This window comes from Mus caroli, chromosome 4 (assembly GCF_900094665.2).
Source record: "Mus caroli chromosome 4, CAROLI_EIJ_v1.1, whole genome shotgun sequence".
Classification (NCBI taxonomy): domain Eukaryota; kingdom Metazoa; phylum Chordata; class Mammalia; order Rodentia; family Muridae; genus Mus; species Mus caroli.
This window is the reverse complement of record NC_034573.1, coordinates 102,868,086-102,890,934: the sequence shown is the minus strand read 5'-3', so window position 1 is coordinate 102,890,934 and position 22,849 is coordinate 102,868,086. Positions and strand designations below refer to the sequence as shown.

General features: G+C 36.5%; 1 protein-coding gene across 3 annotated transcripts in view; it reads right to left on the bottom strand.

Annotated features, from left to right (window-relative positions):
• The window catches only part of Agbl4 (ATP/GTP binding protein like 4), a 1,132,428-nt gene that overhangs the window by 716,949 nt on the left and 392,630 nt on the right, over positions 1-22,849 (bottom strand). The window lies entirely within an intron of this gene.

Below are 22,849 nucleotides of genomic sequence, written 5' to 3'. Positions count from 1 at the left end.
TGCATGGTACTGGTACAGTGGCAGACAGGTAGATCAATGGAATAGAATTGAAGACCCACAAATGAACCCACACACCTATGGTCACTTGGAATTTGACAAGCTAAAACCATCCAGTAAAAAACAAGACTGCATTTTCAACAAATGGTGCTAGTTCAACTGGTGGTCAACATGTAAAAGAATGAAAATTGATCCATTTAGACATTATATTCAGAACTAAGAGGAGGTGAGAAAAAAAACATTGAGATCCCCATAATTATAGATTAAAAAAATTCTGTTTCTGTGGACATAAAATATCAATGCAAATTAAGAAAACAATACAAAATTTACAAGCAGACCCAAAAGAGCAGGCAGGATTCTGTGTGTTGCTTCAATTACACAGTAGTAATTAAGATTAGACATTCAAAACACCCACTTTAAAAATCTAACATCCTTAATGTAGGGTAATATAGCATGGAACATTGTAGAGATGTCAGCTTCACCTAATATTCTAATTACCTTATATGTTTTATCTTATGAAGGTTTTCATGTAGAAATAATTTAATTTCACTTTCTAATTCTTTATTTAAAAATTAAAATCATATTACAAAATAATTCACTAGCTGTTTAAATTATAACAATATATTCTCTTGCATTTTCAGATATGCAATTCCTCTGTCATTGAGCAAATGAAAGAAAACAGATTATACAATTTTTTAGAGAGCTGGCTAGTCAGCCTTGTAGAATGATGAAAAAGTGTATTGAAACATTATGGAAGTTCAGGAATAAAGCTCACCTTTCACAAAAATGTATGTGTCCGCTACTTTTTAAGTATGCAACGCTCTTCTGGACACCTTGACAGAGCTTCGTAATCTTCTAAAAGACACTTCATCTTCGTTTTCCTGTTTCCATAGTAGTAAAGCTATGTGTCTTAATTGCTTCTTTGTTGCTATGATAAAATACCTCCCCTAATTCCTTCTTCTCCTCTTCCGTGTCTTATAGCATGAAGACTTTATATTGGCTTAATTTTCCAAAAGAATGAAATCCTCTCATGGTGGGAAGGTTTGACCTCAAGCAGCAGGCATGGTGCTCGAGTATGAATCTAAGAGCTCACATACTCAATCCCCCAAAGTAGGAAGCAGAGGGAAACATAGGTGAAACTATAAAAACTCAAAGCTATTCCAGTGACTTACTTTAGCAAACCTCTGTCTCCCAAAAGTATCGTATTCTCCCTGAATAGCACCTCCAACTGGGGACCAGATGTGTAATAACTAAAGCCTATAGACATTTCTTGTGATACAATATTTTTCAAGGTTATATTGAGTTTTAGACATGAAAATCTAATAATTTCATTAATAATATTTGAACAAAACGGAATTTGGTGCCTGGCTGGTTAATTTCCACAATATTGTTAATAGAGTAGCTATGATCATGGAAGTGGAATCCCTTGGGTTACTTGTCCAGGAGTGGTAATAGGTGAGTCACAGGGCAGCTTTTGAAGGGGCCTCCACAGATACCATAATAAGTATACTAGTTTACACACCCACCAATAGTGTTTCTCACTTATTGGACTTAAGTTGACTCACACTCGTGCCAGGATTGATAGTTACTCATTTTCTTGACCCTAGCCATTCTGAGTGGAACAAGAAGAAATCTATGGTAACTTTCATTTTTATTTTTCCTGATGGGTAAATGTGTCAAACTTTTTTACAATACTGACTATTCATTTAATTGCTTTTTTTGAGAATCCTCTGTTCAGTTTCATAGACCATTTCTTTAATATCTTGTTGTATATCTTCTTGATATTTAATTTCTTAAGCTCTTTGTATATTCTAGACTTTAAAACGTTTTCAAATATTATATATAGGGGTATATCAGCTATAGTATAGTATAATATAGTATATCAGGCAAGAATATTTTCCTCTATTTTATAGGCTGCCTCTTCACTCAATTAGCAATTTGCATTTCAGTGTAAAAAAGCTTAAAATTCATGAGTATCATTTGTCAATTATTGACCTATTTTCTGAGCACCTAGAGTCCTATTCATAAAATCTTTACCAATAGAAATATATAATGATGTTCTGCATTTTAACTTGTAGTGGTTTTAGAGTTTGCTCCATTTGCAATTGGTAGGGTGTGTGTGTGTGTGTGTGTGTGTGTGTGTGTGTGTGTGCATGCAGGGTTTGAAATAAGAGTAAAGTTTCATATAGAGATCCAGTTTTCTCAGCACCATTTGTTGAGGATGCTGTCTTTTCTCCAGTGTATATTTTGGGCATCTTTATAAAAAGAATCAGGTGATTACACTCTATGAACTTCCATATTGGTCTTCTATTCCCCTCCACTGATCTATGTATCTATTTTTGTGCTGGTACATGTTTTCATTAGTATGGATGGATCTGTAGTATAATTTGAAATCACATATTACAATGCCTCCAGCAGTGTTCTTATTATGCAGGATTTCTTTGGTTTTCTGGGGCCTTCTCTGATTGATGTGAGTTTTAAACATTTTTTTTCAAATTCTGTGAAGACCTTAGTTAACAGTAAATAATGTTCCATACATGTTCAGAAAATGAATTTAATTAAACCCATTATGTTATATAAACAAAAAGAAAAGATAAAATAAATGGAATATTATTAAGAAGATTATGTATAAGAGAGGGGAATGGAACTAAAAAATGACTAAAATTCATTATATAAATTATGAAATTTTTAAAAATTAAAAACCAAGCCAATTTGTATAGCAAGATAACTCAGTAATTAAGAGTACTAACTGTTCTTTCAGAGAATCAGAATTCAGTTCCCAGCACCCATATCAGTCAGCTCATAACTGTCTATGAATATAGTTTTAGGAGATCTGATGTTATATTGCTTCATCAGGCACCTGCACACATGTAATAGATAGTCACACATGCATACTGTCTTAATTTCTGTTCTATTGCTGTGAAGAAACACCATGACCACACAAACTATTGAAACAAAACACTTATTTGGGGGGTTTGCTTAGTTTCATAGGATTAGTCTATTATCTTGGTAGTAGGGGAAGTATGGTAGCATACAGGCAGGCAAGGCCCTGGGCCTGAGAGCTTAATATCCTGAACCTCAAGAAGCCATGAAAAAGAAAAGGCCTGTGCCTGAAAAGAGCTTCTGAAACCTCAATGTCAGTGACACCTTTCCTCAAACAAGGCCACACCTACTCCAATAAAGCTGTGCAAGTCTCCTAATCTTTGTAAGCATTCAAAAAAGAATGCCTATTGGGGGGGGGGTCATTCTTATTCAAATCATCATACATAAATTAAATATATATTAAAACCCAGCCCAATTAAAATATAGGCAAAAGACTTAAACAGATATTGCCCCAGAGAAGATATATAATAGTTAATGAGATCATGAAAAGATGCTCAACATCTTATTAATCAGAGGATTGCAGATCAAAGCCATGATGTCCTATCATTTCATACCCATTACGACGGATACAATAATAGTACTTTTGTGTTATTTAATTCTCATGACTATCCAATAAGAACTATTTTTAATTGATGCTACATATGACAAAACAGGATCAGAGAGGATAACTTACTTGCTTGGGGTATAAATTTAACTTTATATGACCCAGATGTCCTCACACTAACATACAAAGTCAAAAATACCTATGTTGAATACTAAAATAATTTGGAAAAATATTTCTAAAAGCATAATAAGTATTTTTTCACAAATTAAAGAACTATATAGATTTGTACTCTATTCTTGATGTGACAGTGATCTCACTAGTCCGTATCTGGGGTTGCATTCACATTCTATCAGGCCCTACAGCACCTACTTAGTCCCCAAGATTAGGTTTCCTACCTTAAACTAAGAGTCACTGCTAGAGCCTTAGGTCTTAACACAGTCTTGGGTAATTATACATGTTCACTAACTGTCTTATCAGAGAATATATATTAATATATATTACATATACATAGTGTGTGTGTGTGTGTGTGTGTTGGAAAAACAATATCCACATATATTTCTAGTACAAACATAATCTAATAACACCCAATATAAAATTCTCTAGAAAATTAAGATATATGTAACTAATAAAGTAACAATCTTATTTCTTGGTTTATGATATGTAAAATATCTATGTGTATAAACTGTTGCACTGAATTCCTTAGTGCAGCATTATTTGCAATGCCAAAACTGAATAGAAAACTTGTTCACCAATCCTGCATAAAAGTAGGCTTATATTGTGGTATATTCCCATGACAAAACAATGGGGGGGGGCAATTGAGATTTCAATTGTTCTCTCTATCCAGTTCTCCTTTCCTTGTACACAACCTTATATACCCCCTTTAGAATTCTGCTAGGATAATATTATTTATGGCCAATAACTTATGAATGAAAATGATACTTCTGCCCTGAAGTATTTAGTTGCTATCTGAGACCCTAAAGCATTCTTTCCTCCAGCTGTAGTAAATAAGAATCATTGCTTTTCAGATACTATGCTGTGAAAATGGCATAATTTTTCCAGCTTGTGATATAAATAAATTGTTAAAGTAGAGCATGCCACTGACGCATGCTCACTGAGCACCAGGAGTGAGAAAGGGCCACTAAGACGGAAAGGGAAAACCAACCCTTGATGCTTAATAAAAGGTAAATGTGAGGAATAGACTAGAGCAAAGCTAGTTTTAGTTCTTAGAGTTATAATTTCTATATAATATTAATATTGACTTGCAAATTTAAGAATGATTTTCATAATACCTTATTTGGAAAATTTTAATAAAATTTTAATTTTAATTTAAAAAGTTTTACTTTTAATGTGATTAAGTTAAAATTCCAAAATGAAATGCTTTTAGATTTATTCTGCAGACCTCAAATTCAACAAGCATCCATATAGAAGTGATATATAAGCAAAAGCAAAAATCAGAGATGTGGCTACAGAGTGAAGGAGGCTAAGGAATACCTGCTTTTTAGGTCTTCAAAGGTAGGACATCCCTAAAAATGCCTTAATTTCAAACATCTGGCTTCCAGAACCAAGAGAGAACACATCTCTTGTTGCTTTAAACCTTCCTGCTTTGTGGTCATTCATTGCCAAGTTCAAGAAAACCAAATTAGCTTGTGTTCCTTCCTTACAACAAGAAAGTTGAAAGCAAGTATAACAAGTACTGGCTCTTCATTAGTGCGCCTCTCGTTTTCTTTTAATTCTTTACATCTTTTTAATTTTGCACAGTAAATTTTTAAAAGTGAATTCCATTTGTTTTATCTCACACAAATATCTGGGTTCCCCCCCCCAAGACACACACCTCAATCTTCTATTGTGTAAATGGTTAAACTCCAGAGAACAGACTGTTTAGCTGTTAACTCTCTTGATGTAAGTATGTAAGTTTCAAGGGCCTCCATAATTGACTTCCATCTTGTTTTATAGTCTTAATTATCAAGCCCTACAATTTTGTGACTCCTATCCCATGTCTTAGGTTACCTAGAGTTTGCCACACAAGTTTTCATGTCTTCCCTTCTGCTCTTTCCTTCTCAAGGAATGTTCCAAGACCTGTTGTTTGTCCTTCCTTCTCCTTGAGCTTCAGGTCAGATAAATGTTTTGGTTCCTTCTCTTATCCCTCAGACAGAACTAACTTATTATTTCTTTGTGCTCTCTAAGCATTTGGTAATAATGAATTCTAACGTTTGGCATTGTATTTTAGTTGAGTTTTTTTTTAATCTCTGATTATAAAAGCAGTAGCTGCTAAACCTTGACTACATGTATATCCCCTAATAATTCAGTTGGCACACAGACTAGCAACAGTACAAATTGCTAGCTGGATAAATGCATGAACGAATGACTTCATAACTCAGTGACTCTCATCATGAGCTTCTGTATATTTGAAACATCATACTGCATTATCAAGTCAAGAGACTCAGAGCAAGGCAAATCAACAATGCGAAAGATGCCAAAGTGGATTTTTCTCTATCAATATTAATCATGAGAGAATAAGTTCTCAAACCATCCTCTAGACCCAATTAAAAAATAAAGTATAAACTGCAGAGTTGCATTAACAATAGGAGTTTCATCTTACCTCTAACTCATGATCACTACATTGAATAAAGCCTAGTACCCAGCACTCTGACATTCTGAGTCATTCCTTGACAAAACCTTACACAACTGCCAATAGCATCACCTACATCTTGTGCACAGAACCACTTGAGCTGACTATTAGAAGGAGAAAGAAATAAAACAATAGAGCAGCCACTTCTCTTCTCTTGTTATCAAGGTTGTCTTGAGAACTATATGTCCATGTTTAGAGAGAATTAAGAAAGTGCTCAATTTATTTCCTTAAAACAAAGTGAGTCCTAGAAGACGAAACATGCAGAATTGGCTCTACTTTACAAAATAATGTTACATCTGACTTACATCTCCAATTACCTTTTCATAGGAATAGCTGTCATTATAAGGGGTTACTTGTATGATCTAGCATAATCTTCTCATTTCAAGATCCTGAATTTAATTGCATCTGAAGAGTCCTTTTTGCTATGCAAAGTAATATACTCAAGGACTTTGTGTAGGATATGAGCATCTTTGGAGGCCTCTTATACTGTCTATCATAATCATGTATTTTCATATTTTACTTGAGTTTCAATTCCCTTATATATAAAGTGGGCATAGTCATATTGATTAACTTGTCTACAAAAATAACTTACTTGAATCGAATTTAGATCTAGTTTTCTTATATTGGTGCTGCTATATCAAAGTAATAGAGACTGGGTAATTTATAAACTAATAGAAATTTATTTCTCATAGACCTGATGATAGAAAACTGAAGATCAAGATGTCTTACAAGACTGTATCAGATAAGTGCTCTTGTCTGCTTCCAGATTTGGATCTTCTCGATGAACTCTTAAGAAGAGAACACTATGTCCTTACAAGATAGAAGGGCCAAAAGATGCTTATTTCAACCTCAAACCATTTTTTACAAAATGCTAATCTAATAGGACATTTAGCTTTTAGTACAACTTACTTGCCTCCCAAAGACCAACATTTTAATATTATAACATTGAGGATTCAGTTTCCACATTAATTCAAGGAGCCACCATCATCTATGCCACAGCAAAAGTCATTTGAAGATAGTAATTACAACTGAATCTTAACTTCTTTGCCACTGTTAGTGGGTGTGGGGATGTGGCAAGGCAATCTACTGGCAGAAGGAGACTTATATGGGTAAAGTTCCCCAACTGAAGGGTGAAGTGTTCTATAATGACAAGCCCAAGTGTCTCTCAGCACACTATTCCCTAAAGAAGGAAATTTACACCAAACCCAAGGAAAACAGAGCTGGAGAAAAATGAACCTGCATGTAATCACCTGGGGACCAGCAGTCACTGAGTCCTCAGAGGCTATGCCTCCCAAGGTGCACTTAGAACTGCTGGGAAGAAAATGATTAAAAATAAAGAAGCCAATATGTTTTTTCTGTTCAGGAGCTAGGGTTCCATTTCGAGATTCAATTTCATTTGAGCAGTTATAGTCGTATATTCCCAAATATAAACTGGTTAAAGTAAGTATTGGTGGAAACACAGGGTTCTCTGGTATAAAAGGAACATGAAGTTTCATTCCAAGTTTGCCACTAATTTTCTAATTTTAAGTAAGGCTCTTCGTCGCATTAGTTTTCTTAGGTGTATACCCTGCACTGCACTGCACTAATCTGCCTGCAAAGTTCATCAGATCAAGAAGAGCAATGAAAAATGTTGGATTCTGACTCTGACTGTAGAGCAGAGAAACTATGACTACCCCACAAAATAGTCTCTCTGATTTTTCCAGTTAAACACCGCACATACAGATGACTATCATGCTATTTCCCTTGTTTGCTGAAATTCTGCTGCTCTTTCAAGAATACCCTTCTCTATTGATGCCTTCTATGATAAACTGATTCAGTCCCATCGTATTCAGCATTGTTATCACATTCTTGAATCTGTTTTGTGATATATCCTCTTGAAAACATATGCATCTTTCTCATTCTTCCTCCAGGCAGACATGATAATTAAATCTGCAGGACTTTTCCCAGTGATCATCAACAAGAGAGTAGCCAGAAAGCGTGTGTTGAATGAATTTGTGATATTATGGAGAACGGCACAATGAAAAAAAAAAAAAAGGTGGCAAAGTTAGAGATCTTTGTTTTAGGCTCAGTGACTTTTCCTATTTGGAACCAGCAAGGTAGCTATATAAGCTCTTTTTAAATTCATTTAAGAGGAAAAAAACCCCGGAGTGATATAAAAGCATTTAAACGATGTTTAGGGTTTCATTTGTCTTTTAGACTCTAAGTGTAATAATGCTATTTAGCATTTCTATAGCATTTAACAATTCCAAAGAACTACTCAGTGTTAATTAGATAATCCTAAGGCTCTGTAAGGCAGGCCAATATTATGATCCTCTCTGAAAAGTTAAGAATATGGAAATTCAAAGGTGTTTTGGCTCCCGTTTCAGTGCATGAGAAACTGCTGAATGTTATTATAAATATAAAACAGGGTTTCAGAATTGCACTTAGTAAAGGTTAGAAGCACAGTGCAAGAGAGCCATTGGAGTTTCTCATTTCACTATGAGCCAACATATAAAAGGCGCCTGGATAGGATGCAACAGTTTCTCCTTTTAGTCCCTGTAGCACCCCCTCCCCACCCCCACCCTCCCAGCAAGATCTGTTCCCACCTACAATTCAGACAGAAAAATTCATCAAAAAATTCAGACACATTGGATATTAAGTTTATAGGAACAATACAGTTTTCAGAGCTAAGGATGATCCAGTGGGTTGCTAAGTCATCAACTTGCTCAGAAATAATTCAGGGACAGAGAAACAGTGAACATACTACATTGTGGCCAAGTTGTCGGACCAGCTAAGAGTCTCTAGATAAAAGTTGAGCTTATTTCCAAAGGGTTTTGCCCTTAAGTCTATTTCCACTTAAAATAGAAGACCAACCTATTACTGATCCTAGGTCATCTGTCTATGCACACTTCTACCCAACTCTTATGTGAAACACAAATACATTGGTAGGTGCCATTTTAAAGGGAGAATTGTCATCATTCTTCTTCTTCTTCTTCTTTTTTTGTTTTTGTTTTTATTTTTGTTTTTGTTTTTCCGAGACAGGGTTTCTCTGTGTAGCCCTGGCTGTCCTGGAACTCACTTTGTAGACCAGGCTGGCCTCAAACTCAGAAATCTGCCTGCCTTTGCCTCCCAAGTGCTGGGATTAAAGGTGTGCGCCACCACGCCCGGCCTGTCATCATTCTTCTTAAATCTCAGTGTGATCATATTATAGAGCACTAGGACAGATGGTGACTAAACAAGTAAAGGAAATACCAACACCAGGACGAGTAATTAGGATAAAAGTGCTTTTGAACCAAATAGAAAAGGTATTTGATGCCTATATGTACCCAAATTGATTCACTTTAATTTGTTTACTCATATCTGGAACAAGTTGTGGTGTCTTCATCCCTGAGAAGAATGAAATAAACAAGACACTATTCCAGTACTTCTAGTCCTCCCAGTCTAGTTCAGGATTCTGCAAAGTCTGGTCCATGGCACCAAGTACACCAACAGTACCTGGGATGCTTTTCAAACCTGAAGAACCAAAGGTCTCAGAGGAAAGTTACTGAGTAGCACTAGGCATTTCTAATGAGCCCCAGAAAAGTTTGTTTGCTTTATAAAAATGTCCCTAAAGTAATTTTTATATTTATTCATTTGAAATCACCAAAGCTAGAAAAGGCAGAAAATTAATTAAGACTGAGTTTATGGAGTATAATATAAGAACCCAGTCTTGGACTCTATCAAGCCTGTCTTTAAATTGACTACTTCCCAGAGGCTTACTCATATAACTTTGGTCTCTTCATCTGTAAACAAGATAGCACAGTGCCTGCTTTTAGAGTGCTAGATAAATATGCTTTCTGGTGAGCCTTCTTAAATATGACATTGTAAAAAAGGTGAGTCCTAACCAAATTTCAAGAAGCAAATACCTCCAGACAACAGAAAAAGAGAGGCTATTTTCTGATTCATCATTTAATGGAACTTGCAAATGACAGATGTCTAAACCAAAAAATATGGAGGTAAAGAAAGAATATTAATTCATTTTATTTGTGGTTATTGGTGACAACAATGTTTTCAATTTTATTTCTTTTACATCCCTACCACAGTTTCCCCTCTCTTCTCTACTTCCCCTACCTCCCTTCTTCCCTGCCACCCACCCACACCTCTGTTTTTCTTCAGAAAAGGGCAGGCCTCCATCAATACCAACCCAACCATGGCATAGCAAGTTGCAGTAAGACTAGACACTGGCCTCTTCTATTAAGGTGAGATAAGGCAACCAAAGGCAGCAAAGTCAGAGACAGCCCCTGTTCCCACTGTTAGGAGTCCCACAAGAAGACCAAGCTACTACACAACTGTAACATATGTGTGGAGAGTCTAGGTCTATCTCATACAGGCTCCCTGGTTGGAAGTTCAGTCTCTGTGAGACCCTATGGGCTCAGGTTAGCTGATTTTGTGGGTTTTCTTGTCTTTTTGACCCTGCTGGCTCCTACAATCCTTCCTCCCCATCTTCCCCAGGATTTCTCAAGCTCTGCTTAATGTTTGCCTTTGGATCTCTGCATCAGTTTTTATCAGTTGCTAGGTGGAGCTTCACTGATGACAGCTGGGCTAGATGTCACTCTATGAGTATAGCTGAATATCATTAGGAATCATTTCACTGACATTTTTATTATTTTAGTTTTCTAACATTTATGTTTTGTTCTATCATCAGTCTCTGGGCTATCCAGCCTCTGGCTTCTGGCCTTCTGGGCAGTGCCAAGGGTGAGCTACTCTCGTGGGATGTGTCTCAAGCTGGATTTCTACAACACCTTTACATGAGCATATCTTGTAGACATGAAAAATTGTAGGTTGACTGTTCCATGGCTGGGTTGGTGTTCCAGTCCCTCCACTGGAAGTCTTGCCTGATTATAGGAGATGGCCGATTCAGGTTCCATACACCCATCACTATGGATCTCAGCTAGGGTCACTCTCATGGATTCAAATTCTATACTGTTTTAACAACTATTTAAAACAAAAACATTATTATACCATATTCTCACTGTAAAATATTATCTAATAATGTAAATATGTGAACTATGGTATAAGAAGTAATTGTAACAACATCAAACACAAGAATCAAGTCTTAGAAGAGGGCCTGCTACATTAAATTATGTTATGGAGCTCCACAACAAAGAAAATAAAACAACACGCTCTTTTCACATAGCTTAATAGAAAATAATTTTAAAATATAGTTGAGGTTATTAATTATCCTCAGAAGCCAATGCATAGGAATGAAGAACAGAGAGTCAATATGAATTGTTTGTTATTAATGCCTTTTTCTTGATTGGAAAGTGAGTAACTGAGTAGTCACTACATTATAAAAATAATAAATAAAATAAAAGTACCATATATGATCAATAATGATAGCATTTATGAGGCAAAGGTGAATTGAGCACATCTGAAGTATTTATAAAAAAAAACACTAAAGGCCATATTTTTTAAGTTTAGGAACACTGTGGATAAGACAGATATAATGAGATTCAGGCCAAAGGTCCTGGTTCATATTGGCCTTGGTCAATTTGATCCATCTGAAAAAAAATTGTCATTATTTAAATTAGCTAAGTTTCTTTTATAGAAGCCTATCATGAAATTTGGCCCAGAGAACTTTGACCAAGCATGGATTCCCATTGGTTTTGTATACTGAGTGAAAGCAGATGAAGTACTCAGCAATGGGCCAGATGTTGGGATCTAGTGAATTATGCAAGGGAGTCTAGGTTTAATTCTGTCTAGCCACTATCATTTGCCGGTTGTATAGCCATGAATAATAATTATAATTAAAACCACCCCTGGAGTTTTGTGTAGGCTAGTATTTTAAAGTACATTCATACATATTATTTCCATTCTATACACACAAGCCTGTGAATAGAGAAACCATGCATGCAGCTGTTGCAAGCACTGTTCTGCGAGTGCATAGACAATGAAATTGTGGCCAAAGAAGTAAAGATTAATTGAGCTAAAATCTGTATCCATAACAATTCCTTCAGATCCAATATTTAGCACTCTCTCTCAGATATCACAATACCTTCAGCTTTTCTCCTTGGTTCTGAAGCTAGACACTTTGAAAGACATTTAAAATTCACATCATTGAAAATATTAATTCCCTTAAGCTCATGTTACTTCTGAGTGTAAAAATACAACATGCAAAATGACTAAAGTTTTGTAACAGTCATCATTCAAATAAAGATCCATGCTTAACAAATGACAGATAAGAAGAACTACCCAGACTGCCCTAGTTAATTCATGTATGGATATTCTCACTTTTTAAGTAGAGAACCAGATACAAGAAGTTTTTAAGACTTACTGTCATATGAACAGAACTTAAACCAATGGGCATAATCTGAAGCACATGTTCTTCCGTACTGTATTATACGGATCTATAATGGCTGCAGATTCCTTCCTTGGAAATTGGACTCCTTAATTCCTGACTGAGTCCTTGATGGTACAGTAAGACTGTTTGGCAAAGAAAGTATGAAAAAATATTTCCAATCATATATTTTCTAACAATAAAACTCTACCTAAACCACTGGCAGTTCTCATCTCAGAAGTTGCAATTGTCTTATTTTCTCTATATAATGCTTTCTTCACATACTAAAAAGTTTTACAAATCTTATATCATGTCACTCATCTGTATAAAATGCCCCTATTTTAATAAAATAATCTATTTAAATAAATAAATAAGTACTCTAAATATATACTCTAATAATTAAATAACTAAAATACTCTATTTAAAGTATTACATTTGATTACTTCTTATCAAATGAAAGGAAAATATTAATCTTTATTTTACAGTAAAAGTGCCTAGGAAATCTAGCCTTTCCTCACATTATAGTTTCATTTTGGACTGCTTCTCATCATTCACTACTTTCCTTAGAGTCTTGTATGTTCTCTTATCCTAAAAGGAAAACATTTCTGAGTTCAGCAAAGAAATTGTAGACAGAAGTATACAAAAACATTTTGTGAGTGTGTGCATGTGTACAAGAAGGCATGCATGAGCATGAACGTGTGAATTAAGAAACTGGTTACACATTTATGAATGCTGGAAAGCCTAAGGATGTGCATCATGCAAGCTAGCAGCATACACTATCTAAAGTTCTGCTGCAGGTCTACTCTAAAGACTTGAGAGCCAAAAGAATCAATATATAACTTCAAGTCGGAGTCTCCAATGCAAAGGAAAAGGAAGACTGATGCCCCAGATCCAAGGCGGTTATCAGGAGACAGTGAATTACTATAATCAGCAGTTGGTTCCAGGCAAGTATTCATATGCTATTCACTTCTATTGCTTAATTAGATGAAGTTCTCATGCATTGAGAAAGCATCATTTGCTTTACTCAAACTGATAAAATGCTAATACCATCCAGCAACATCCTCATAGATACACCAAGACTAATGTTTAATATCTAGACATTCTTATCCCAGTCAAGTTGACACATAAAATTAATCTTTGTAAATCACAAAGATTATTTTTTCCATTTAAGATTTGTTTACTTAGTGTTCCTTTTGCTTGTAATTATAATCTTTCATCTATTGATAAAATTGGCTCTTTCTTGACATTTGGCTGAATTTAAATGTTTTATCCTAACTAATATTTCTATGATTGCCAACCCAAAGTCTCCAAAATTTACAAAGTATAATCTTTGTATTTACTTATCATATCCTATTAGAATATTAGAGTGTAATGTTAATGACAGGAACACTTTTTGTTCGTTATTCAGATGTTTTTATATGGTGCCTAGAAAAGTTTCTGGCATATAGGAGGTATCAATGGTGTGTGGGTGTAGCAGATCTATAAAATAATAAAGATAATAATGCCACATAAAAAAGTTTAGAGATAAAATATGTACAATTTCTTATTTTAAAGCAGTTGTTCAGAACATGGCCTTCGATGATGAGATCAGGGTCTAATTAAATCCAAGATTAATATATGGTCCATTAGCTTTTTAAAAACTGGCTTAAGTACAAGATTCACAAATGTATTACTTTTTGGATACTCTAGATCTTGATATATAAAATGGACATTTAAATCCTATCTTGAAAGATGTCAGAGATTAAATGAGATCCTGTGCTAAACAGTTACACATATTAGGTTCTCTTTTTCTCTTAGTTGCCAGACATATCAAATGAGATAGCTGGTAGGAAATGTGCTTTATAAACTGTGAGGAGCTATTTTGCTGTAGGTTTAAAATTCACAAGCAGAGATCTGCAGACAGACAGATGAAGTCAGAGTCATTAGATTCTGGCTGTCAAATAAAATATGTTTTAAAATATAAATTTTGGGCTTTTCAGCATCAAACAGGAGCCTCCCTGCCAGAAAGCAGCACAAGGCTCTACCCAAAGCCATTAACACCACACAATCCAGGCTTGGCAAAGTTAGCCCTCATATTGGCAGTCAGGATTTTTCAATTAACAGATGGGTATCTGGCTCTCCAAGTGCTTTAGGGCAGGACTTCTTATGCTCACAGTAAAATAGTTTGTATGCCCAGTAGCCCAGTGGTCATCACATCCCTATTATCCACACCTGCTCATTTAGGTAGCTGGAAGCTCCTTCAGCAGGAGAGAGAGTGAATCCCCCTGGGCAACATCTGATGTTCAGTACTTTCCTCCACAGTAGGGGCTTCTATTACCTAGAACTAGATTATTCACTAGACTTTCGCCTACAAATGCATGTGGATTTTCAGTAATGAGAAATGGTGCATAGTCTGTGCCTTCTCTGAATTGCAAAACCTGATTATCAGTGAAGACACACTCTGTGACTCCTGTTTTGGCTGCAGACTGCCAATTTCCACTGGGTCCTATTTCTACAATTATTTAATGTTTATTGAGCACCAATAATGCACCAAGATTACTCTCTCTTTAATCTTGTCATTAATGATCCATCAGACTCCTGTGGGTGGTGGGAAGAAAGAAGAACAAGGTAATTATCAGTGTGGTGTTCAATCTGAATCAGTTAAATTGCCCGAATTATTGAAGTTTAGTTACTCAAGTAGCTAAAGTAAGGTGTCCAAATTTCTTCAAAGGAAAAAACCCGGCATCTATCTTATTGTCTTTACAAAGCTCAGAGGAGTCCTCAAAGGAGGACACAGTAGACTATAAACAGAAAACAAATCTGAGCATTTATAAAGGAGGTCAAAGGTGTTTAAACATGAAATAGACATTCCTTTCCCCTCCCCTGCCCCCCAAAGGATTTCTCTGTATAGCTCTTGCTGTCCTAGAATTCACTTTGTAGACCAGGCTGACCTTAAACTCACAGAGATCTACCTGGCTCCTTAGTGCTGGGATTAAAGGCATGCACCACTACACCCAGCTGATATTCCCTAAAGAATCTGGATTTTTATTTTAAGTCTTTGTTGATTTAGTTCCACTTTTTGAAGCATGCTTTTCACCTAATGAGACGTTAATATGAAGTTTAATAGCAACATATATCTGTGACCTCAGGTAACTTGGGTATCTTTTTAAGATAAATCTCTTTCCTTCAATTCTGAAACTCTACCTGTACCCATGTCCTGTATAATCTATCTCTTAAAAGATTTTCACTTTTATTTTCAGAGCAGGATGCTTTATTCCTCTCTGCATCTTTGTTTTAGCTCTTTTATGAAGTAAATGAGCCAGTTTGGTCCATGCTTATGTTATGTGTCTGAGTCAAAGCACATTTAAAAGCAATGAGCCAACTAAATTGTAAAGGCACACACACCCCACCCCACCTACCCATCCCCTAATATGGCTACTCTGGCAATCAAAATCTGCTCAAGAAAGATAACTTTAGAAAAGAACACTAGGAACAGTACCTGAAGGTAGTGTAGGAGGATTCACTGAATCATAAGACATGAGACCTAAGCACAGGTGATAGAGCTCCACACTGCTCTGAGTGTCTTTGGCATCCACCTGGAACATACTTGGCCTTTGGGATATATTATTTAAATAGATAGAGTTCCATCAAATTTGCCAAACTCCAACGGTTAGGAAGCTTCCAAAAAAGTATAAACCGTCATGATCCAGGCCAGAAAAACAAGCATATTGTTCAAGGGGCTAACTTGAGCAAATTCAGTGAATGGCTCTTGTGTGATTTTCTCCTTGAATTTAAATCTTGTATTTAGAATTGGTAATGGGCAGGAGATAACCCCTCTGAACCACTTAAGGCAGAGTGCATTGTTACTGCTGGCCTTTATCTGGATAATCAAATAATAAAGTCAAACCAGCAACCAAAGGCGAGCTCCCAAGTTGACTCTAAAAGACTTTCAATGTTATTTGTTCAGTAAACTGCAGAACATTAAATTTCTATATTAAGTAAATTATAAGGAAGAATGCACTTTACAAAATTAAAACGTTCTCAGTTCCTTTATCTTTTATTCTGTTGGGAAAGTCTTCAGACTGTGCCCGGTACAGTACAATTAGATAACTTTTTGCATGGATGCAGAAAGTGGGAAAAGAGTCTTAAGACTCAGTGACTTAAGAGTCACCAGTTCCAGATACATTTCACAGCCTTTTTCTGGGCCTTCAGACAGAAAATTTTGATGACAAGCACCCAATTCTGAAATGCATTCATGGCCTAAACCTTCTGCCTCACACAGAAATTCCAATAAGTGAAGAGCTGAAGCATTTTGAAAGGGATCACTGAGACTACATGATGCTGAGATTCCCTCAGGGTCACAAATGCTTTAGAGAGTCCCCAAGGGATCTTCTCAGAGTACACTACACTTCATTCCTGCTAATGCCTTTTATATAGTGGGCTTCTCCATTATATTCCTATTACAGAAATGTTCTCCAGGAAAAATCATCTTGAAAATATAGCTTCAGAGGTAGAAAGGAGAGGATGTGATATTTTGGTGCTATAACTCCATTCCCACAATTATCACAAGCTAATCATAAAGTTTTCTCATTTATAAAACAGTAATAATATTGCGACAGAAAGCAGTTCAATGTTGCCCAATACCATATTCTCTTTCTTTGTGAAACTATATATTCCACAACACATTATAATTAAATTATTCCAAGTGACCAGGTACTAGCCAAAGAGATATATAAGTGATGTACGCTAATTATAGGCTCAAGCATAAAATCCCAGGTGCAGTTTTTTATGTTCTTTTTTAAATCTCTTCTACAATGACCTTGAAGGTCACTGTCTGAGGATGGCACCATCCCAGAAGAAGAATGTTAGATCCCACTGATCACTTTAAAAATATGAACCTATCAAAGCTTCTTTGTGAAAACACTCTGAGATATTAGTCAGAATAAGCCTTCATCTTGGTCAGTTCCTGAGATTTGAGGCTATCACTGATTATGCTGGTTGCCTACGCACACATTTTCTGCAAAGGCTAAATAAAATATATACATACAATCAGCTGAGCAAAAATAAAGTATAAGTCAGCAAACAAATCTTAGAACAAATTTCAGCTGATTTAAATTAGAGAAAGAGTTGAAACTAGAATCTAGACCAGTAGTTCACACCATCTGTGTTGCCGTCCCAATGGGATCAATGGACTCTCTCATAGTGGTCATATATCAGATATCCTGTGTATCAGATACTTATCTTAAGGTCCAAAATAGTAGCAAAATTACAGTTATGAAGTAGCATGCAAAACAATTTTATGGGTGCAGGTCACCACAACCTTCATTCATTATATTCATTTGTCGATTATCGATCTTACAGCACAAGACATTGCTGTTCTATTCAGGAATTTTTCCCCTGTGCCCATATCTTCTAGGCTTTCCCCCACTTTCTCCTCTATGAGTTTCAGTGTCTTTGGTTTTATGTGGAGTTCCTTGATCCACTTAGATTTGACCTTAGTACAAGGAGATAGGAATGGATCAATTCCCAATCTTCTACAAGATAACTGCCACTTGTGCCAGCACCATTCCTTGAAAATGCTGGCTTTTTTCCACTGGATGGTTTTAGATCCCTTGTTAAAGGTCAAGTGACCATAGGTGTGTGGGTTAATTTCTGGGTCTTCAGTTCTAATCCATTGGTCTACTTGTCTGTTGCTATACCAGTACCATGCAGTTTTTTTTTGTTTTTGTTTTTGTTTTTTATCACAAGTGCTCTGTAGTACAGCTTTAGGTCAGGCATGGTGATTCCACCAGAGGTTCTTTTATCCTTGAGAAGAGTTTTTGCTATCCTAGGTTTTTGTTTATTCCAGATGAATTTGGAAATTGCCCTTTCTAATTTGTTGAAGAATTGAGTTGAAATTTTGATGGGGATTGCAATGAATCTGTAGATTGTTTTTGGCAAGATAGGCATTTTTACTATATTGATCTTGACAATCAATGAGCATGGGAGATCTTTCCATCTTCTGAAATCTTCTTTGATTTCTTTCTTCAGAGACTTGAAGTTCTTATCATACAGATCTTTCACTTCCTTAGTTAGAGTCACACCAAGGTATTTTATATTATTTGTGACAATTGTGAAGGGTGTTGTTTCCCTAATTTCTTTCTCAGCCTGTTTATTCTTTGTGTAGAGAAAGGCCATTGACTTGTTTGAGTTAATTTTATATCCAGCTACTTCACCGAAGCTGTTTATCAGGCTTAGGAGTTCTCTGGTGGAATTTTTAGGGTCACTTATATATACTATCATATCATCTGCAAAGAGTGATATTTTGACTTCATCTTTTCCAATTTGTATCCCCTTGATCTCCTTTTGTTGTCNAATTGCTCTGGCTAAGAATTCAAGTACTATATTGAATAGGTAGTGAGAAAGTGGGCAGACTTTTCTATTCCCTGATTTTAGTTGGATTACTTCCCGCTTCTCACCATTTACTTTGATGTTGGCTGCTGGTTTGCTCTACATTGCTTTTATCATGTTTGCTATGTGCCTTGAATTCCTGATCTTTCCAAGACTGTTATCATGAAGGGGTGTTGGATTTTGTAAATGCTTTCTCAGCATCTAATGAGTCATGTGGTTTTTGTGTTTGAGTTTGTTTATATAGTAGAGTACCTTGATGGATTTCCGTATATTAAACCATTCCTGCATCCCTGGAATGAAACCTACTTGGTCAGGATGGATGATTATTTTGATGTGTGTTTGGGTTCAGTTAGGGAGAATTTTATTGAGTATTTTTGCATTGATATTCATAAGAGAAATTTGTCTTAAGTTCTCTATCTTTGTTGGGTCTTTCTGTGGTTTAGGTATCAGAGTAATTGTGGCTTCATAGAATGAATTGGGTAGAGTACCTTCTGCTTCTATTTTGTGTAATAGTTTGAGAAGAACTGGACTTAGATCTTCTTTGGAGGTCTGATAGAACTCTGCATTAAACCCATCTGGTCCTGGGATTTTTTTTCCTTTGGTTGGGAGACTATTAATGACTGCTTCCATTTCTTTAGGGGATATAGGACTGTTTAGGTCATTAATCTGATCCCGATTTAACTTTGGTACCTGGTATCTGTGTAGAACCTTGTCCATTTCATCTAGGTTTTCCAGTCTTGTTGAGTATAGCCTTTTGTAGAAGGATCTGATGGTGTTTTGGATTCTTCAGAACCTGTTGTTATGTCTCCTGTTTGATTTCTGATTTTGTTAATTAGGATACTGTCCCTGTGCCCCCTGTTGAATCTGGATAAGGGTTTATCTATCTTGTTGGTTTTCTCAAAGAACCAGCTCCTCATTTGGTTGATTCTTTGAACAGTTCTTCTTGTTTCCACTTGGTTGATTTCGCCCCTCAGTTTGATTATTTCCTGCTGTCTACTCCTCTTTGGTGAATTTGCTTCCTTTTGTTCTAGAGCTTTTAGGTGTGTTGTCAAGCTGACAGTGTGTGCTCTCTCTAGTTTATTTTTGGAGGCACTCAGAGCTATGAGTTTTCCTCTTATAAATGCTTTCATTGTGTCCCATAAGTTTGGGTATGTTGTGGATTCATTTTCATTAAACTCTAAGAAGTCCTTATTTATTTTCTTTATTCCTTCCTTGACCAAGGTATCGTTGAGAAGAGTGTTGTTCATTTTCCACGTGAATGTTGGCTTTCTATAATTTTTGTTGTTATTGAAGATCAGCCTTAGTCCATGGTGATCTGCTAGGATGCATGGGACAATTTCAATATTTTTGTATCTGTTGAGGCGTGTTTTGTGACAAATTATATGGTCAATTTTGGAGAAGGTACCATGAGGTGCTGAGACGAAGGTGTATCCTTTTGTTTTAGGATAACATGTTCTGTAGATATCTGTTAAATCCATTTGTTTCATAACTTCTTTTAGTTTCACTGTGTCTCTGTTTAGTTTCTGTTTCTACAATCCATCCATTGATGAAAGTACAGTGTTGACATCTCCCACTATTATTGTGTGAGGTACAGTTTGTGCTCTGAGCTTTACTAAAGGCTCTTTAATGAATGTGGCTGCCCTTGCATTTGAAGCATAGATAATCAGAATTGAGATTTCCTCGTGGAATATTTTACCTTTGATGAGTATCAAGTGCCCCACCTTGTCTTTTTTGATAACTTTGGGTTGGAAGTCGATTTTATTCGATATTAGAATGGGTACTCCAGCTTGTTTCTTCAGACCATTTGCTTGGAAAATTGTTTTCCAGCCTTTCACTCTGAGGTAGTGTCTGTCTTTTTCCCTGAGGTGGATTTCCTGTAAGCAGCAAAATGTTGGGTCCTCTTTGTGTAGCCAGTCTGCTAGTCTATGTCTTTTTATTGGAGAATTGAGTCCATGAATATTAAGAGATATTAAGGAAAGTTAATTGTTGTTTCCTATTACTTTTTTTGTTAGAGTTGCCATTCTGTTCTTGTGGCTGTCTTCTTTTTGGTTTGTTGATGGATTACTTTTTTGCTTTTTCTAGGGCATAGTTTCTGTCCTTGTATTGTTTTTTTTTTTTTTTTTTTTCTGTTATTATCCTTTGAAGGGCTAGATTCCTGGAAAGATANTGTGTGAATTTGGTTTTGTCATGGAAAACTTTGTTTTCTCCATCAATGGTAATTGAGAGTTTGGCAGGGTATAGTAGTCTAGGCTGGCATTTTTGTTCTCTTTGTGTCTGTATATCATCTTTCCAGGATCTTCTGACTTTCATAGTCTCTGGCGAGAAGTCTGGAGTAATTCTAATAGGCCTGCCTTTATATGTTACTTGACCTTTTTTCCTTGCTGCTCTTAAAATTTTGTCTTTATTTAGTGCATTTGTTGTTCTGATTATTATGTGTCAGGAGGAATTTCTTTTCTGGTCCGGTCTATTTGGAGTTCTGTAGGCTTCTTGTATGTTCATGGGCATCTCTTTCTTTAGGTTTGGAAAGTTTTTTTCTATAATTTTGTTGAAGATATTTGCTGGTCCTTTAAGTTGAAAATCTTCATTCTCATCTACTCCTATTATCTGAAGGTTTGATCTTCTCATTGTGTCCTGGATTTCCTGGATGTTTTGAGTTAGGATCTTTTTGCATTTTGCATTTTCTTTTATTGTTGTGCCCATGTTTTTCCTATGGAATCTTCTGTACCTGAGATTCTCTCTTCCATCTCTTGTATTTTGTTGCTGATGCTTGCATTTATGGTTCCCGATTTCTTTCCTAGGCTTTCTATCTCCAGAGTTGGCTCCCTTTGGGTTTTCTTTATTGTTTATATTTCCCTTTTTAAATCCTGGATGGTTTTGTTTAATTCCATCTCCTGTTCGGTATTGTTTTCCTGTAACTCTCTAAGGCATTTCTTTTTGTTTCCTCTTTAAAGGCTTCTAGCTGTTTACCTGTGTCTTCCTGTATTTCCTTCTTAATGTCCTCCATCATCATCATAAGTGACGTTAGATCCATATCTTGCTTTTCTGGTGTGATGGTGTATCCAGGATTTGTTATGGTGTGAGAGTTTGGTTCTGAAGATGCCAAGTAACCTTGGTTTCTGTTGTTTCTGTTCTTATGCTTGCCTCCTGCCATCTGATTATCTCAAGTATTTGTTGTCCTCAATATATCTGATTGGAGCCTGTCCTTCCTATAATCCCAGTTGATTCAGGACTCCTCAGAGTCCAGCTTTCTCTGTGATCCTTTGCTTGTGGGCGCCTGTGAACCTGAGATTCTGGGTGTGTCAGTGTCTTAGCCTTCAATTTCCTCTGAGACCCTGAATTACTGGTGTGACCAAGCTCTTTTTAGCTTGGCATCCTGTTGTCAAAGATCCTGGGTGTGTTACAGTGCCTGGAAGTGGTGTCTCCTTTGAGGAGCATGGAGCTGTCTGGTCAGTGGTCCTAAGATCTTGTGGAGAGTCCTCTAGGGACTGTGGGGGTGTCTTCCAACTCCACACACAAGGTGACAAGGTACTGGCACCAACCGGAAGGGACTTGTGACCTTGGTCAGGCAGGTTTTCTGCTTCCCTAATGCTGTTTCAGGTCCTGAGCGATTGGATTGGAACAGAAGTTGTGTTCCACTCACCAGTGGTCCTAAGAACATGTGGAGAGTCCTCTAGGGGCCTTGGGGGTGTTTATCAACTCCACGCCCAAGGTGACTCAGTGCTGGCGCCTACTGGAAGGCTTTGGTATTGATTTTTAAAGAGAATGGATTGTTTACACTGTTAAAATTGGGTGGGTTTTGCTTCCCAAAATTGAGATTGTGCGCTGGTGTTACAAGAGAAATCACCTGAATCTGAGCCTCCAGCTGATTGTCAGCAGCTGCTGCAGACGATTTTCACAACCGAGGAGCGAGAGAGAATCCTGTTAGAGGCTAGAAAAAAATATCCCGGGAGCTGACAGGCAGTCTACATGAGATTCCCTTTGACTGGCCCCGGTTGGGACTACAACATGCCAGAAGGTAGGGAGAGCTTGAAAATCTATCGCCAGGACTGGTGGTGGGTCTCTGAGGTGCCTCAAGACAGTCCACTAATTTGTCTAAGGTAAGAGAAGGTATATTACAAGAGGGAGAAAGTTA